At 39.4% G+C, this 14,514-nt stretch overlaps 1 protein-coding gene across 2 annotated transcripts in view; it reads right to left on the bottom strand.

Annotated features, from left to right (window-relative positions):
• LOC141607016 (uncharacterized) overlaps positions 1–14,514 on the bottom strand; it is a 269,164-nt gene that overhangs the window by 127,028 nt on the left and 127,622 nt on the right. The gene's annotated exons all lie outside the window — the stretch shown is intronic.

Below are 14,514 nucleotides of genomic sequence, written 5' to 3'. Positions count from 1 at the left end.
TTTGCGACATATGAGTTGGACCATATTAATATTATTGTGCTACGAGTAAATAATTTGTTGCCCATACTAAAGTCTTTCGTCGCTCAAAACGATTTTTCTTGTAATGCAAGGATGATTATGAATATGACTAAAATGCTCGCAAATGTGAATAAGTGAGGAAAAATGCTAAGTAAAAGAAAAAGGGTGTTAAAATACCCATTAATTTGTAATTAACCAATAATATCATCGAGTCACGGAATAAACCGTCATGGTATAATTTAACCAAGGATGATTTTCGGAGATGGTTAAAAATCGGTTGTAAGAAAGGTAAAATAAAATGGTAAAAACCGTAATAAGAAAAATGTGAGAAAAGGAAACAAAAAGAAAAAGCAAAGGAAGAACAAATATAAACACGATCCGACTCGAACCAGAGAGGTCATTGGGGCGCCAGTCATCGTGCGAGACAATGACACCCCTCACTCTGGTGAGAATTGAGTTTTGACTTGTTTCTTCCATGTTTTGAATCGTGTTATGCATTTTTCATGTTTATAATATCATAAAAACAATAAATACATGAAATAAGTGAGTTGTTTATGTAACAACCCGGATCATAAAACAAAGGAAAAACTTATATAAAGTAAATATCAGAGTACGATACTGATAAAAGGGTCAAAGTGGCGGAAACACCTGATCAATCCGGTTCGCTACTAAATCCAAAACAACTAATACATTATTCAAAGATTCTTAAAACTTAAAAGCAAACTCCTATTTTATTATTAAGCTCGCTTCGCACATTCCCCAAGCAAGAATCAACCAAACAGCAACAAACCGAACAACCTGAAAAGGGGGTCGACAATCCGTCGGGAGTAACTAGATGCTCTCCCAGTCATGTTTACAACAATTGAATATAACTAATAATAAATAATAATTGAAATGTAAAACCAATAAACATGTGAGATCATCTATACATCACGAAAAACCCAATTCAGCTTACCATGACTTAATCAACCTTAGACGAATGCAATCATGCAAACCTAGACCATATGCAAGAACTAGACCATGAACACTTACAAGACTAGTAGTGACAAACGACGCACAATAACCTAAGGCACAAAGCTAGCATTGAAACATAGCGAACATGGTAACACACAATCCACAGCAACAGAAGACAAAAAGCTAGCAACAAAGCATAGGTAATAGAGCGAACGCCTGTTAGAGCGTATAACCACTGCCTCTAACTTACCAGAGCGTATAATCACTGCCTCTAGCTGACGGAGCGTATAACCACTGCCTCCATCGGTGTGGAGCGTATAACCACTGCCTCCACGGGACTATGTATAGTGTATAACCACTGCCTATATGTCTAAGACCTGGCTAAACTCTCGGTGCAATAACTGTACACCGAATGACACTCGGGAACCAGAGCGTATAACCACTGCCTCTGGCTAGTTCCGAACATAGACCAAAACAAACCCCACATCAATGGGTGGCGTTGGTTCATTCCGATAGCATATAACTGATACTACCGTCATCTATTCAAACCAGCCAACAAACAAATGTACAATATAACTGACTGTACTAACATGCGTGAACAACATCACGACTCAACCCATAGGATAGTATAACTGACCATCCTACCTAACATATGAACAAGATTAACCAAAGATATATGCAAACACAAGGACATAACACGTTGAACACAATACAACATATGATACAAGTACAAGCAACCAATGTTATAGTAACTTCAGCTATAACCTTAGCATTAACCATTCAATGTTATAGTAACCCTAACCACAACTTAAACTCTGGATGCGAGGTTATAGTAACCTCAACTATAACTTCAACATATATAACTTGAAGTCATACTTATCTCAACTATAACCTTAACACGAAACTCAAAGTTATACTAGTTCCAACCATAACCTTGAGCCATAATCCCAGGGTACGCTAGTTCCAGCTATAACCCTAACTCGTACTTCAATGTTATAGTAGCTCCAGCCATAACTAGAGTAGCTACCCAAAGTTGTTTTAACTTTAGCTATAACACTTGAATCATCATCAAGGTTATACTAGCTTTAGCTATAACTTTGGAGAGAACTCTTGGTCGCCTATCATGCCGCCACTAGGGTTTATTCGTAAACCCTAATTTCGCTCATGACACCCATAATAAACACATAAACACATAAACAAATTAATACATTAAAACATATACAAACATGCGGAAACGTAATTTAACATGATCATAAACAATCCAACACGTACCAATCATACAAGACAATCATTAAATCATATTAATTACATCAATTGGCATAAACACAATTAAAAGAAAACAACTAGTTACCTTATTAAGCAAATAATCCTACAGATCGTCTTCAACGATATAAACGTCTTCTCCCGGAGCAACTTCCACGCCTTCATAGAATCATCCACGTGCCAAAGACAACGAATCTAATAAATATACTAATATATATATATATATATATATATATATATATATATATATATATATATATATATATATATATATATATATATATATATATATATATATATATATATATATATATAAACTATAAAAACTATAAAAACTATAAAACTATGCGAAAACATAAAACTTACGAAGAAGATAGATAAATACAAGGAGTAGGATCGATCTAAATACAAAAGACGATGAAGGAAGGAGGAAGAGGAAGAACGGCACGAAACCCTAGGCGAGGGACGCACGACACAAGGGAGGAAGAGAGAAATTAGGTTTAGGGTTTTGAGAAAAGAGAAGCAAGGGTTTGATTTCCCTTCTTATTTATAGAGAAGCTCATGGGTTTATTCTAAACTTAGGCCCAAAACTTACCCATCTACACCAAAATCACGTGAGACCCAAGGAAGGAGCGGGTCTTCACCGTTTTCTAGCCCAACGAGCCCAAAAGATAAGAGACGGATATTTTCCCAGAAAATAAAACATGAAATATGGGAAAATAAAATTAAAGAATTATATTACGGAAATTAAGGGTGTTACAATCCAACCCCCTAAAAAGAAGTTTCGTCCTCGAAACTTGATAAGAGAACTACCTCACTCAAAAAGATGTGGATGCTTCTCTCGCATAGACGCTTCGGTTTCCCAAGTCTCTTGCTCAAACTTCTGACTTCTCCACAGAACCCGAACCAAAGGTACAATCTTATTCCTTAACCTCTTCTCCTGACGTTCTAAAATTCGAACAGGTCGTTCCTCATAAGTCAGGTTAGGTTCAACCTCGATAACATCAGCCTGAAGAACATGAGAAGGATCATTACGATAACGACGCAACTGCGACACATGGAACACATCATGAACCTTCGACATATTCGGAGGTAAAGCCAACCTATAGGCTACCTCGCCAACTCTCTCGAGCACCTCATACGGTCCAATATACTTAGGACTAAGCTTTCCCTTAAGCCCAAACCTCTAAACACCTTTCATCGGCGAAACCTTAAGAAAAACCTTATCGCCAACCTCAAACTCAATCGGCCTACGCCGCAAGTCTGCATACGTCTTCTGTCGATCCTGGGCTGCCTTAAGCTTCTCACGGATCAACCTCACTTTCTCAATCGATTCTTGGACCAACTCTGGGACAAGAACGACAGCCTCACTAGAATCGTCCCAACACAAATGACTACGACACTTCCTTCCATAAAGTGCCTCAAACGGAGCCATCTGAATACTAGCTTGGTAACTGTTGTTGTAAGAGAACTCCACAAGCGGTAAACTCTTCTCCCAACTAACTTGAAACTCCAAAGCACAAGCTCGCAACATATCCTCAAGCGTCTGAATCGTACGCTCAGTCTGACCATCAGTTGCAGCATGGAAAGCCGTACTCATCTTAAGCTCACTGCCCAAAGCCAACTGAAGCTTCTTCCAAAACTGAGAACAAAACCTCGGATCACGGTCAGAGATGATATCCTTAGGAACCCCATGAAGACGAATGATCTCACGCTGATAAGCATTCGCTAGTTCCTCGAGACTCCAAGTCTCCTTCATTGGAATGAAATGCACGACCTTAGTCAAACAATCAACCACGACCCAATTCGCATTCATTCCTCTCGGTGACCTCGACAGACCCATGACGAAGTCCATCGAAATCGAATCCCATTTCCATGTGGGAATCTCTAAAGGTTGCAGTAGACCACCAGGTCTCTGATGTTCAAACTTGACCTTCTGACAGATCAGGCAACGACTCACAAACTCGGCGATCTCTTTCTTCATACCCGGCCACCAAAACCTTAGCTTCAGATTCTTATACATCTTATCACCACCCGGATGAACCGAATAGGGAGTACTATGAGCCTCCTTGAGAATCTTACATTTTAAAACTCACAGCTAGGCACACACCAACGACCATGGAATCGTAGACCATTATCAGGTCCAACGTCGAAGTCTTTGGCGCGCCCTTCGCTTATAGAGACTCGAACTCCTTCTATGTATTCATCCTCTCTTTGCTTAACTCGGATCTCATGAAGGATCTCGTGTTCGGCAACCATCGCACTCAAATCTAAAGTACCAGGAAGAACTACCTCAAGGCTCATCTTCCGGAACTCTCGACTCAAGTCATCAGGTAACACCAACACAGATCTCATAGCATGACATACCTTGCGACTCAAAGCGTCGGCAACCACGTTTGCCTTACCCTCATGATAGTGCAGCTCAATCTTGTAGTTGTTAAGCAGCTCCAACCAACGTCTCTGCCTCATGTTAAGATCTCTCTGAGTGAAGATATACTTCAAGCTCTTATGATCCGTATAAAAGTTACAAGAGACTCCATACAAGTAGTGTCGCCACAGCTTAAGTGCAAACACCACTGCTGCTAACTCAAGATCGTGAGTCGGATAGTTCGTCTCGTGAACTTTCAACTGACGGGACGCATAAGCCACAACTTTACCCTTCTGCATCAAGACACAACCCAACCCAACCCAAACTTTGACGCATCGTAGAACACATCGAACTCAACACCCTCTTCTGGTAGAGTCAACACAGGAGTTGTAGTCAACCTTATCTTCAACTTCTGAAAAGCAGCTTCACAAGCCTCAGTCCAAATGAACTTGGATTACTTCATCATTAACTGAGTCATCGGTCTCGCAACCTTAGAGAAATCATGTACAAACCGACGATAATACCCAGCTAGACCAAGGAAACTCCGAACCTCGTTCACATTCTTTGGACTTTCCCAATCGACCACGGCTCGAATCTTCGACGGATCAACCATAACTTCATCGCTAGATATCACATGACCCAAGAAGGTAACTTCCTTTAACCAAAACTCGCACTTTGAGAACTTATCATACCACTTCTGCTTACGCATAATTTCCAAGATAACACGAAGGCGACTCTCGTGTTCAGCCTCATCTCTCGAGTAAATCAGTATGTCGTCAATGAACACCACGACACACTTATCCAAATACTCACTGAAAGTGCGGTTCATCTGATCCATAAAAACGGCAGGTGCATTCGTCAACCCAAACGGCATCACCACGAACTCATAATGGCCATACCTCGAACGAAAAACAGTTTTAGGAATATCCTCATTCCTAACTGGAATCTGATGGTAACCTGACCTCAGGTCGATCTTCGAGAACACACTCGCACCACGGAGCTGATCAAACAAATCCTCGATCCTCGATAAAGGATACCTATTCTTGATAGTAACCTTGTTCAGCTCACGGTAGTCGATGCACAACTGCATACTACCATCCTTCTTCTTGACGAACAAAACAGGAGCACCCCACGGCGAAGCACTCAGTCGGATGAAACCCTTATCGATCATCTCCTCAAGTTGTTTCTTGAGTTCCTGTAACTCGGCTGGTGCCATACGATAAGGAGCTTTCGAAATGGGACCGGTTCCAGGTACCAACTCAATCGAGAACTCCACGTCTCGCTCAGGAGGAATACCAGGTAGATCCTCAGGAAAGACATCGGGAAACTCCCTAACCACAGGAATATCCTCTAACCTAGGCTCAACTGAAACACTGCATAGATAGATCTGATGACCCTTTCTACCCAAGTTAACCATCTTCAAAGCAGATACCCACTTGACCGTAGGTGTAACCCTAACACCCTGATAAGAAACCCTTGAACCTGTAGGACTCTTAAGCACGATCTTCTGATCACGACATAGGAACCTAGCGTCATAGCGAGATAACCAATCCATACCCAAAATCACATCAAACTCTCTGAGTTTGGATTGGACGAGATCGGCAGGAAGGATCGCCCCTGCGATACTGACAGGTACGTCCTTGAAAAGAATGGAGCAAGAAAAAATCTCACCCGTAGGAAGGGATATAGAGGTATGAACGGATGAAGAAGAAGAGAGTCCAGCACGGACGGAAAAGGATTCGGATACGAAAGACATCGATGCACCCGTATAAAAAAGAACAAAAGCAGATAATGAATGAACGAGAAAGGTACCCGTAACCACATCTGGATTAGCATCAGCCTCATCACGACTCATAACAAACACACGACAAGTCTTCGGAGTTTCCACCTTCAACGCTTCCGCCTTTGGTTTCTGGGGACAGTCAACACCTTTGTGTCCCGGAGCTTTACACGTGTAACATGTGATCGGTGTACCAGGAGCACAACTCGTACCCGGATGGTAAGGCTTCCTGCATCTGAAACAGGTCATACCCTCCCTAGCTTGATTCTGATCGCGCGAGGTATAAGGACGAGCCTCGTACTTCTGCTTCTTATAGGAAGCATTAGGAGCAACATAAGGCCTCTTCCAGAACTTACTCTTTGCACTCTCCTCAGCCTCGGTAGCAAGAACTGAATCATAGATACTAAGAGCACGGTCATAGGCCTGCTGGAAAGAAGTTGAAGGAATGCCAGACATAGCAGTCCGGACCTTAGGAGCTAGATTCTTCTCATAGCGACGAGTCCTTGAAACCTCGTCCATAGCTACAGAAGTAACAAAACGTGACAGCTTCACGAACTTGTTGGTGTACTCCTCAACGGTCATGGAACCTTGCTGTAGACGAAGGAACTCCTGCTCCTTCTGCCAGCGCATCTCCTCGGGATAAAACCTCTTCTTCAGCGCTTCAGAGAAGACAGCCCAACCATATCCTAGTCGAACTTCCAGACCAGCTCTAGCAAGAGCCCACCAGTTGTCGGCCTTGTTCTTCAAATAATAGGTGTCGATATCCACCATCTGATCCTCAGGACATCCAGTAGCGAGGAACAACTTCTCGATCTCTCAAATCCATGCCTCCAAAGCTGTAGGATCATTTGCACCATCGTAAGTCGGAGGACGATGACGAGCAAAGCGATCAAACACAGTCGGTTGCGGATGGTTGTTGTTATTGTTGTTGTTGTTGTTGTTGTTGTTGTTGTTGTTGTTGTTGTTGTTGTTGTTGTTGTTGTTGTTGTTGTTGTTGTTGTTGTTGTTGTTGTTGTTGTTGTTGTTGTTGTTGTTGTTGAGGTGATTAGTGAAACCTTCGGCTATAGATGCCAAAGCGGCCTCAAGTCTCCTGATGCGATCTGCATCAGACTCACCATTTCCGTTGCGCACCATCTGCAAGAACGAAATTCCGTTATAAGTGGTAGAACCTAAGCACCACTCCAAACAACTACTCATACACTCTACAAACAAAAGAAAACCAACCAATCATATTGGTTTCTACCTCATTTACCCTCACTCATTAACTAGGTCATTTATTTTAGTCATCAACTAAGCGAGAGTTGGGAGCGTGTTCGCTCTGATACCAACTGTAACAACGCGGATCATAAAACAAAAGAAAAACTTATATAAAGTAAATATCAGAGTACAATACTGATAAAAGGATCAAGGTGGCGGAAACACCTGACCAATCCGGTTCGCTACTAAATCCAAAATAACTAATACATTATTCAAAGGTTCTTAATACTTAAAAGCAAACTCCTATTTTATTATTAAGCTCGCTTCGCACATTCCCCAAGCAAGCATCAACCAAACAGCAACAAACTGAACAACCTGAAAAGGGGGTCGACAAGCAGTTGGGAGTAACTAGATGCTCTCCCAATCATGTTTACAACAATTGAATATAACTAATAATCAATAATAATGGAAATGTAAAACCAGTAAACATGTGAGATCATCTATACATCACGAAAAACCCAATTCAGCTTACCATGACTTAATCAACCTTAGACGAATGCAATCATGCAAACCTAGACCATATGCAAGAACTAGACCATGAACACTTACAAGACTAGTAGTGACAAACGACCCACAACAATCTAAGGCACAAAGCTAGCATTGAAGCATAACGAACATGGTAACACACAATCCACAACAACAGAAGGCATAAAGCTAGCAACAAAGCATAGCGAATAGAGCGAACGCCTGTTAGAGCATATAACCACTGCCTCTAACTTGCCAGAGCGTATAACCACTGCCTCTAGCTGACAGAGCGTATAACCACTGCCTCCATCGGTGTGGAGCATATAACCACTGCCTCCACAGTACTATGTATAGCGTATAACCACTGCCTATATGTCTAAGACCTGGCCAGACTCTCGGTGCAATAACTGTACACCGAACGACACTCGGGAACCAGAGCGTATAACCACTGCCTCTGGCTAGTTCTGAACATAGACCAAAACAAACCCCGCATCAACGGGTGGCGTTGGTTCATTCCGATAGCATATAACTGATACTACCGTCATCTATTTAAACCAGCCAACAAACAAATGCACAGTATAACTGACTGTACTAACATGCGTGAACAACATCACGACTCAACCCATAGGATAGTATAACTGACCATCCTACCTATCATATGAACAAGATTAACCAAAGATATATGCAAACACAAGGACATAACACGTTGAACACAATACAACATATGATACAAGTACAAGCAACCAATGTTATAGTCATTTCAGCTATAACCTTAGCATTAACCATTCAATGTTATAGTAACCCTAAGCACAACATAAACTCTGGATGCGAGGTTATAGTAACCTCGACTATAACTTCAACATATATAACTTGAAGTTATACTTACCTCAACTATAACCTTAACATGAAACTCAAAGTTATACTAGTTCCAACCATAACCTTGAGCCATAATCTCAGGGTACGCTAGTTCCAGCTATAACCCTAACTCGTACTTCAATGTTATAGTAGCTCCAACCATAACTAGAGTAGCTACCCAAAGTTGTTTTAACTTTAGCTATAACACTTGAATCATCATGAAGGTTATACTAGATTTAGCTATAACTTTGGAGAGAACTCTAGGCCGCCTATCATGCCGCCACTAGGGTTTATTCGTAAACCCTAATTTCGCTCATGACACCCATAATAAACACATAAACAACATACGATATATAATTAATACATTAAAACATATAAAACATGCGGAAACATAATTTAACATGATCATAAATAATCCAACACGTACCAATCATACAAGACAATCATTAAATCATATTAATTACATCAATTGGCATAAACACGATTAAAAGAAAACACCTAGTTACCTTATTAAGCAAATAATCCTACAGATCGTCTTCAACGATATAAACGTCTTCTCCTGGAGCAACTTCCACGCCTTCATAGAATCATCCACGTGCCAAAGATAACGAATCTAATAAATATACTAACTATATATATATATATATATATATATATATATATATATATATATATATATATATATATATATATATATATATATATATAAACTATAAAAACTATAAAACTATGCGAAAACATAAAACCTACGAAGAAGATAGATAAATCCAAGGAGTAGGATCGATCCAAGTACAAAAGATGATGAAGGAAGGAGGAAGAGGAAGAATGGCACGAAACCCTAGGTAAGGGACGCGCGGCACAAGGGAGGAAGGAGGAAGAGGGAAATTAGGTTTAGGGTTTTGAGAAAAAAGAAGCAAGGGTTTGATTTCCCTTCTTATTTATAGAGAAGCTCATGGGTTTATTCTAAGCTTAGGCCCAAAACTTACCCATCTACACCAAAATCACGTGAGACCCAAGGAAGGAGCGGGTCTTCACCGTTTTCGAGCTCAACGAGCCCAAAAGTTAAGAGACGGATATTTTCCCAGAAAATAAAATATGAAATATGGGAAAATAAAATTAAAGAATTATATTACGGAAATTAGAGGTGTTATAGTTTACACCCTCAAACTTAGATGTTATGATGTTTGCGTGGTAGACGACTTTTGAGACGAGTTTCTCGTTATGCGACTACTTGGGATCAAAATGAGTTTAAAAGAGTGCCTTAAAAAAGGATTTTGTTTTGAAAATATGTTGAAAATATGTTGTTTGAAAACATGTTGATTTATGTTGAGTTGGTCGAATGGGTCGGTCGAATGCACGGCACCGGTACCAAACAAAATGTATAAGGCTTGTGTTTTCAATTATCGATAGGTGGAAAACACGTGTCGATTTCTCGACTTAAGAAGTCGAGTTCTAGAAGTTTAAGGGAGATGTGAGGGGCGGACTCTCACGTACCAATAGAGGTGCATATGAGGGGGTATTTATAGAGAAATGTGGGGTGGTAGGTCGGTTGACTTTTCTTGGAGGTTAAGGAGGAAGCCCATTGAGGCGCGAGCAACCTAGTGCCTCAATGAGGTGTCATGTCCTTTTCGGAAATTTGGATTTTCTCTTTGTAGTTTGTTCTAACCAATGTTTTGGTTGGTTGTGTTTTGTAGTTTATATGATTGCTTAGCCGTCCAAGATTTCTTTTGGGTGTTATTTGGGGTGGGTATTTTGTGTGATTGACTTGAGTTTGACCCGTGTTGAGTCGGGATTTGAGTTATGAGTCGGGTTTTGGCCCGATGTCGGTTTTGACTCTAATTAATGTCATTTTAATGTAAATGGCAATATAAAACCATTTATGGCATTATTTTAGATGTTCAAGACTCGGGTTGACTCCAGTTGACTCAGGTTGTCTCGGGTTGCGAGTTTTCGAGTCGATTTTGGGTCCAAAGTCGGTTTTAACTATAAAAAGTGTTGTTAATGCAAATGAAGTTAGAAAACCATTTTTGAAATTATTTTTCATATTCGAGTAATGCATTAAACCATCTCATGTATAGCCAATCCATGCTCGCATATCAAAACACGTTGTAGTCCATTCATCATCGGGTGTTTTTTGGAAGGTGCAGATATCGGGTATCTAAAGAGCCCTCACTTTGACTAAGGCTTGGACAGGGCGAAATTCAAAGTATAGCCTCCAGGTCAATCGAAGATTACAACCTGAAAACTATTGCGACGTCGAGGCGACTCAAAAGGGTTTAAGCCAAGGACCTGCCGTTGGGAAGGGTGACGTCGAGGCGACTCGGGGATTCGAGTCAAGGACCTGCCGTCGGAAACAGTTTAGAGTCTGTCGACTAACGATGCGGGTCGTTTAAAGTCCATTAGACTACGTTTAATGGCTCGCCAGCCATAAGAATAGATCATACCTGGTATACCTTCTGGAGGATGCACAGTAGAGACTTGATCACTAAAGGGTTAGACTAGACAATCTAAGGGTGTTGCTAGAAAGATATGGATCTCTTAAAGGATTCATGTTGGATGTTTTGTAGGGAGCGTAGTAGGTATCATCGAGTGGATCTAGAGTAAGAATCTAGGCAATGTGCGGATATATGGCAACCTCGTGAGTCTAAAGGGTTAGACTTAGAGTGTTCAAGGAAATTCTAACGGCTCAAAGTTTGGAAACCCTAAGGGACTAAGGAGTTTAAATTGTAGGTTGATGTTGGATATGTTTAAGGAGCCTAAAGAGGCTTTCCAAAACTGTTCAAAGGAAGGGTCAAGACATCTGAGCAAAGACTAAGGAGTCTATGGGGATATAAAGTGTCTAGGCTAAACAACCTAAGGGTTAACTATGTGGCCAAAGTTTTCTCCGGGTTTTAGGTTGGGGATAAATATCCCAGGTGTCTCAGGGTAGTGAATTTTTTGTCATGTTTATGTTTAGAGGTTTGGCTAAGAAGCAATGAACTACAGCTTTCTCGGGACTATAAACGAACTCCGTGGGGATAAATCATCTTAACATGGCTCTCTGGAAAACAATTTTGGGAGAACGCTGCTTCGGGATCATGAATCATGTTGTTAGGATCTTCGAAAGACCTGTATTTTCCATTTGAAAACCAACATTCCCTAGGGAGTTACAAACTGGTCAGGACTCGCTGGGAAGATCGGTTGCTGCTTGCCGTGGAGTAGAGTATGACAAGTAATTGACGTATTTAATGGACTTGACGGGTTGACGTTTGTTGGGAAGAACTCAGTACTCAGTTGGAGTGTGTTTTGTTTCTCAAGATTGCCTGTATGGTTAGTGATGATAGAAATTCGCAGCCTGATAGACAAGCACGTAAGCATATAATCACATACGCATGCAAGCAATTAGCACGTAATATCTCGCGTGAGGGGAGATAGGAGTTTTGAAAGTTATAAAGCTTAAAAGTTGTTAAGAGTTGGAATTTGTTGGTCGTAGATCCACGATTCGATAGATTGGAGACTCATGAGTTGTCACGAGATTGACTCACATGGATGCAGAATGACAAACTAACAAGACATAAGCTTAGGTTTGACACGATTCGATAGATTGGAGACTCATGAGTTGTCCCCAAGTATATGCAAATCCTAGCAAAGAAAGGGTATCAACACGTATCTGATCCTTGAGGTAAAAGGTCCGCTTGGTTGAGGATTTGCAAAAGCACGAATCATATCATATTCTTTGCACATGTTCGCCACAACTTGCTTGTTTGATATCCCTACTTGAGGTGTGATGATTCGGAGAGCGGAACCAAGATCTTGTCATCGTCCGAACCGAGAACTAGGCTAAGGGTGGTTTATTTTGGACTTTAGTTAAGACTCAAAGGATGTTTAAGAAGGATGAATGACGGGTAGCGTTCAAGAAGAACAGTCCCCAGAGCGAAGAGATGGGATTTTGTCAAAAGGAAGACCGCGCGACGTCTTAAAGAAGGTGTTGGAGTATGTGTCCTCAACAATAGTGCGATCACATGTTTAAATCTCAAATTAAGAATACGTAAGGGATGATTCATTTATATAGTCAACTGATCAACATTAATCAGTAATGATTGGCTAACTAGAGTTTGACATTACTGTCGTTTGACGGTGGTGATCAATTGATCCCTTAAGGTCACACCTAAAGGACAATTCCCTTAATAGACAAATTGATTAATTGTATAACGATACAAGTTAATAAATTCCTTAAAATTGAACAATTAAATTGTGAGAGAGAATATTTATATCTTATTGTAATTGGATTAAATAAGATTTATTTTAGTAATTAAAATACTTTATTACTAAAATTGATTATTTTTTATGAAACAAGAATGGTTAATTTTAATTACAATATGTTGTGAATTATAATTATATGACCCATTTTATTTATGTGATCAAGAATCACTAGTCAATTTGTAGTATATAATTTAATTAATTTATAAAATGATATTTATTTGATAAATATGCATTAAATTAAATAATAACATGTAACATACTACATGTGACATATTGTGTGACAAGTGACAAATTGATAAAATAAAATGGTAGTCCATTTTATATGGACCGACATAATGTAGGTTGTAGAGGATAGTGGGTGATTTATTTTAATGGTTAAAATTAATATAATCATGCCTACTCTACTTATTCTTACACACCTACAATATTGAGAAGAGTAAAAGGAAAAGGAGATGCCACATTTTGGCATTCTGCCTTCACCCTACCCGGCTCCCCTCCTCCCTTTATCATGAGAATTTTGTTCTCATTTCACTCCACCATTCATTCTACATGCATTCACCCCATATTCTCTCTACCTCTTTCTAAAACAAGTTTTTTTTTTGAAATAAGAAATTGTTCATCTAATATCATCACAATATTAGATTACTAGTGTAGTAATAGTGATAATATTAGAATCTATTTTAAGGTACAATAATACACTAATCTAGTTAATTAGTATATTATTTTAAGGGATTTGTCTTGGGTGCAATCAAATGAGGATCTCTACATTGGGATTTTGGAGGATCAACCACCATATTTAAGCTCAAGAACAAATAAGGAATGTGACCTTAATTGTGCCCTTATTTCGAGCCATATAACAATGTAAGGGACATCGTTTTTCTTATTTAATCCCTTATTTAGTTATGCATGCACTAGATCTAAAGAACTAATAATTAAAATATTAATTTGTTCACTATTAGAAGAGTCTAATAATAGGTATATGAACCTAACAATTGGTATCAGAGCATAGGATGTTGCATGCATAATCGATTTATAGTTTTTTTCGAGTTATTAGTAACTTAATTAAAACTAAAAAAATTGTGATTTATTAGAGTAAGTCACGAAATCATGATGCATGTTATATATTCTGGTCCTAAAATATTTTAGGTCATTTTTATGATTTATGGTAATTTATTGCTCATTTTAATGATTCTTAATGATTTTATTACATTTTTATGACTAAAATGGAAAATAAATGCTAAAAATAGTTAAACTAAGTTTCTAACTTTGAAATTTTTATATGACCTCACATGCATATTTTACGTATTCTATG

The sequence above is a fragment of the Silene latifolia genome, chromosome 1 (assembly GCF_048544455.1).
Source record: "Silene latifolia isolate original U9 population chromosome 1, ASM4854445v1, whole genome shotgun sequence".
In the NCBI taxonomy this organism is placed as follows: Eukaryota; Viridiplantae; Streptophyta; class Magnoliopsida; order Caryophyllales; family Caryophyllaceae; genus Silene; species Silene latifolia.
This window is presented reverse-complemented; position numbering and strand designations above follow the sequence as displayed.